The sequence below is a fragment of the Triticum aestivum genome, chromosome 7D, assembly GCF_018294505.1.
Source record: "Triticum aestivum cultivar Chinese Spring chromosome 7D, IWGSC CS RefSeq v2.1, whole genome shotgun sequence".
Lineage (NCBI taxonomy): Eukaryota > Viridiplantae > Streptophyta > Magnoliopsida > Poales > Poaceae > Triticum > Triticum aestivum.
Window position 1 is genome coordinate 317,265,950 of NC_057814.1, and position 6,000 is coordinate 317,271,949.

Here is a 6,000-nt window from a genome sequence, read left to right on the forward strand (position 1 = left end):
GCATGGTGACAGCAGGTTTATATAGCATCACAATGTTACAGCTACAGACTTGGCGGAAATGACTGTCACAGAAATCAGCAACATCACGGAGGCTACTTTGCGTGCTTGTGTTAGTCACTACATATATCAGAAAACTACAAGACAAGCACCCCTGTAAAGATGGCATGATGTAGTTCAAAACACATGTAGAGCTCATGCTCATAGAATGCACACACAAAATGCAATGAAAAAGATAAATCACCAAGTTCTGTAAACAGACAGCAGTTAACATCATATAGCACTCTTGCAACGATGATTAGGGCATCAATATGAACTCAAACAAGCATGGAACAATGGAACAAAATGAAGAGAACCTCATGATAAAAATTATGATATATCACACGCACAAAACAGAGCAGCACACAAGAAGTAATCGCATGATGAACATGGGTACATATTGCAAAAAATCTAAGGGACTTGGCCAAATTTACCCTCGGGGACGCGTTTGGTTGGACGCACTGGTGGATCTCATCCCGGTTGGCGCGGACTTCGAGTATCGCCGGGGAGTCGCCGGAGTTGGACGCCGCGATGGAGGAAGATGGCCGGAGAGGAGGGGGAGACGCCGGCGGGGTCGGGCCGGACCGGATCTGAGGAGGCGCGGCGGAGGCGGCGCCGGTCGGCGAAGCGAGCGGCGCCGGTCTCCGGTAGCGCGGGTGTCGTGGATTGTCACGGCAGATGTCCTTAGTGTCAGGACCTAGTCGCGAGGCCAACACATCTATGTCGTAGCTTGAGAGGGGTTGGGCGGAATCGAGAGACGCAACACAAGACAAGGATTTAGACAGCTTTGGGCCCGGGGAAACATCATCCGGTAATAACCCTACATGCTGTTTGTGGCTAGGTCTCATTAAGATCATGAGGTAGTCGCTGGTAAGCCGGCTCTTTGTGTCTAGCCCTAGATATTGTTTCTTGTCGCTTGTCCCTTCTTTGGGGAGCCCTGCCCCTCCTTATATAACTTGAAGGGGCGGCTTACATGTAGAGTCCTAGTAGGATTAGAACTAACTTATTCTCTATTACAAGTTGGATACAAGTACGGGTCTTGCTTCCCTGTAAAGGAAATATTCCTCATGCCTTCCGTCTTAAGACGGCCCACAATAACATGAGCCGGCCTTCTGGGCCTTGGGCCTAGTCTTCTGTCTGACCCGCCGTTAGGGCCATCTGTGAGTCGTCAGGCTCGTGAGTCGCCACTCCGGCTGGTTACCAATGAAAGCGCCAAGCCCGGCCAGGTCATACTTCCGACCGGGTCATACCGCGGGGTATATCCCCGACATTAGCCTCCAGTTTAATTTGGATTTATCCATGTTAAACTAATCTGCAATATAAACACAAGAACAAATTTGACAGGTTGTGCTCCGGGTTAAATATTCTTGTAAGCCGGCACCTGATCATCTTTAAATCCTTGTCATTTCTTTCTTGATACATGCCCATGAACTCATAGCAAATCTCCTTTAGTTGATATGTTCAAACTTTGTGAATGCAAAAAATCCAGATACTTCTTTTGAGAAATCCGGGTCAATAGGCCAGCTTCAGAGTCAATTTGCTGGCATTGGTCTCTTGTAGAGAAATATTGTAAGAAACAATCCACTTGAATCGGTTTCCAAAGCACCGGCTTTAAAAGATATTGGTCTTGAAATACTCATCTGACTTTCAGCCGGCTTGAAGAGGTAAAACTTGCCGGTTTATCATAACCAAAATTGCCGGTTTGTAAATATTGATAGCACCGGGTCATAACTGTTACTGACGCCGGGTCATAATTATTTGGTGACACCGGATTATGATTGTTGCAAACACCGGGTCAACTTGATCTTCTCCAAACTGAGAATTTTGAAGATTTTTCCCCCTTATATATATATATATATCTTACTTGTAGCCCCCATGTGCCTGGTTGTCATGCTTGCAGCAACCTGGGACTTGTAATTGCCTTATGCTCATAAAAACTTGAACCAGCGTAGCCCCCAAGGGCCGGCTCATTATATAATAATGAGCAGGGACTTTGTAAATATAATCATGTAAACTTGCCCAGCAATGTGTAGCCCCCAAGGGCCGGGTCAGTAAGATATTACCGAGCTGGGACTTTGTATATGATTCATTGATAATAACAGCATATGATGTAATCTCCACCATGGGGCTTGAACCCATGTCCACAAGGTTAAGAGCTTTGTACTCTACCAACTGAGTAGTGGATCTTTCAATATAATAGATTAAGGCTTGTGTACCTTGAATTTTCGACAGGAGCAATTGGTAGCCCCCAAGGGCCGGCTCATTACAATGTGATGAGTCGGGTCTTCAATAAGTTGAGCAAAAAATGTCTTTACATTAGCCCCCAAGTGCCATGGTGCATGCTGGCGGTGACATGGGACTTGCATATTTGATGTGAACTCAATTTAAATAATGTAGCCCCCAAGTGTCGGGTCGTAAGCCTGCAGCGACTCGGGACTATTCTTTCCATTGTAGAATAAATCATATCCATTGATAAAATAATAGCCATTGCGCCAAAGCGACTTTGAATACCTCATCTGCTGATAAGTCAATCCGGAGTTTAAATACCCGGCGGCTCTTGGCCGATGGCGATTTAATACGCCTTCATTGTAAGCCGGAATTTGTACAACCCGACGGCTTATAGCCTTTGAGAAAATCAAGAATTGATAACCCTTTTGAGACACCAATTTAAATCTTTGATGATGGGCTTGAATTTAATCATTTATGTAAGTCATAGCTCTGTAAATCCTGCAGAGTTTAAACAACATATGCCCTGGCGACTTAACGTCAAAAACCAGGGCGGGTAACCACCCAAATGTAGTCTTATCCTGCACATAATTAGATCACAAGATCCCTTGGCGGTTTACCGCAGGGCGGGTCATAATATCTCACATATAACCATTGATGTGTAACAAGGAGTCACAGATAAGCCTGTTATGAATCATAACTTTGAAACATAACTATAATAATAATATTATACCTGTGATATTGAATTTTCACTGCCGGTTTATGTGACCTGTGCAGTAAGGGTGATAACCCAATCTTTAGAAATCAAGACTTCCAAATGTTTATGATTGTCATATGATGGCGACTTATCATCCAAAGTCAAACCGGGTTAAATAGCAACCACTCATATACACTTTAGATATGATCAAAAGAGCTTCAAATAAAATCCAAAAATTGTTTGCAAAAAGAGACTTCAAAAAATTTGAGGCTTCTGATTCGAATACGATCAGAAAACCGTCCCAAAGGGGTTAAGCTAAGATTCGAATACGATCATATAGCCCCCAGTGGCTTTGGCGTTGCCGATCAAGAGGGTACCGACAGCTATGTTCTCTTTGGTTCGAATACGACCTATGTTTGAACAGGAAGCCCCCAAATGACCTTGAGAGTTGTTTAACGACGCTGATTCGAATACGATCCACGTCGGTTCTCAAAAGGGGTTGAGCTATGATTCGAATATGATCAAGAAGCCCCCTAGTGAGCTCGGCTGTGTGCCGATCAAGAGGGTACCGACAGCTATGTTCTCTTTGGTTCGAATACGACCTATGTTTGAACAGGAAGCCCCCAAGTGACCATATAAGTTTTGGCATTGCGCCGATCAAGAGGGTACCGACAGCTATGCTCGACGAGCAGGAAGCCCCCCACGTGATCAATAATATGATAAGCCAATCAGGCAGGATAACCCATGTTTGAACCGCGCATCATGGCAGCAAGTTCACTTTGGCAACCTTTAATTTTTTTGAGAACTCGAACTTGCGAGAGATTATTCTTTTTGAACCGCAAATTCTTAAACCGGATATTGAGAGCTTCAAAGCTTTGTAAGAAACAAATTTACCTTGAGCCGGATGTTGAACCGGATTTGAGAGCTTCAAAGCTTTGCAGGAGAAAGATGTCTCTTGAGCCGGATTTTAAACCGGAATCTTTAATTTCAACCGGCAATTTTCTGACGGCCTTTAAATTTTCATCAATATGGTGGTGGCCTCCGGAACCGGGTTATCCTTCCCTCCAATGACCCGGAGTTCCCGAGTCATGTCATTGTAGCCCCCGAGTCTCAAGACGACTCGAGGAGTTGGCTTGAGATTCTCCATATTTAACCGTGATATAAACCGGCATGAGTTATCCAATAGCTCAGTGATATAATAATCCCTTTTTGCAGTGGACAATTTGTCCTGCATTGGAAAACTTGCAAGCCAGAGTAATTGCTCTTTTAAAGAAAGCAATATATAATATAAAAATATAATGGAGGGATTTCACCTGATATGTTAAGCCAGAAAATATCCACCGTGGAGTTGATGATCACCACGGTGAAGCTGAAATCAATCATGGGCGAGTCGGCCATGCAAGCAGACAGATGAATCGGCCGCGGCATTGTAAGCCGGTGTGGACAGGGAGAGTCGGCACCGGCATTGTAAGCCAGCACGGACGGGCGAGTCGGCTGTATGTTGATGTAGACCGGACTGCGGGGGACGGCGGCCTATGCACGCTTTATCGGGCAATTCGCACGGTCCTGACGAGTGGATGCGGACTGGACCGCGGGAACGGCGGCTTGCACGCATATCTGTCGAGCAGCGTGGCACGGATGAATGCTAGTGCATGCACTCCGTATCCGCGGTATAATGGCATAAAAAATTGTCCTGCGTAAAAAATATTACAGGGCAGAGTAATTGTTCTTTGACAAAAACAATAAGTGTTAATAAGATAAATTTAGATGGATATCACCTGATGTTTGTGAACGACAGATGATCTGTGCATAAAGTCCGTCAGTTAACCCGACACTATGAATAGGCCGGACTGCAGGGCGGACAGTAAAACGACCGCAGCATCAGAGGCGGCTTAGAGAGGTGAGTCGGCCGCGGCATTGTAAGCCGGTGTGGACGGGCAAGTTGTCCTCCTTGTTGTAAACCGGCGCTGTTGTAAGAGACGGCCACGGTGCTTTAAACCGGTGCGGTCGCGAGAGATGGCCAAGGCGTTGTAAGCCGGTGTGGTCCGTATCCGCGGTATAATGCCACTTTTGTAGTAAATGGTTACCCTGATTTGTTTATTTTGGACGCACGCGGGTGCGGCCATTAGCGCGCAATTGGTCTCCATGTGTGCTTCATCCAATTTACACATACTACTCTCTGAAGAAAATTAACCCAATACGGAGTACCAGTACTAGTCGCCATATTGACAAATACTAATGTCCTGTGGAGTGAACGCCATATTCCAGCAATTATAAACTTGTAGTCTCATTTCTTTTGTCCAACCCACGATGTTATGTTTAGCTCCTTCTCACGTTACCCTGCGTTTGATCCAGCCTATTGCCCGCATCTCTCCTCGACAGTATGATGGGCTGGTGCTTTTGACCTTGACGTTGAAGTGAAAGGTGTTGATATCTTACAAGGAAAAGCTGAAGCTGCAGCTCGCCCGTGCGATTGCTCAAAAGCGAGGCTAGCAGAGTTGAACCAGCATGGGAGCAGCCAGCAGGAGCAGCAGCAGTGAGCCTGCGAGGGCGGGCCCCTGGCCACAGTAGCGGCTAAAGACACAACAGCGGCAGTAGCGGCAGCCGGTGACGGAGTTTTGATCTGTGTCCGGGTCGTGGCCGCTCTGGCCAATTTGTTTTCTTTGAGTCGTGATCCGACGAGCAGATGATTGTTTCTTTTCCTTCTTAACAATACTTGCCTCGGGACTTGATTTTACTTTCACCTATTCACATGACCGACTACTAGTTGAAGTAGTACGTGATGACTCCTTGAATCTGACTTGAGTCCACAAATCACAGAGTAAACAGGATCAGCCATTGTTGACTACCTCGGGACATGGAACCTTCTCATCTGCCGTGGAGTAAATCGACATTCCTTTATAAAAAATATCTGGTCTCTGGGCTGATTAGATAGTTCGATTCCGACTTGTCTTCCTGCGTTACCGCGATTTGTGCAGTTGGTATTGCCGTCGGACCCGGTGATTAGAACGAGGACCCAAACCATGCTGATTCTGGCGACT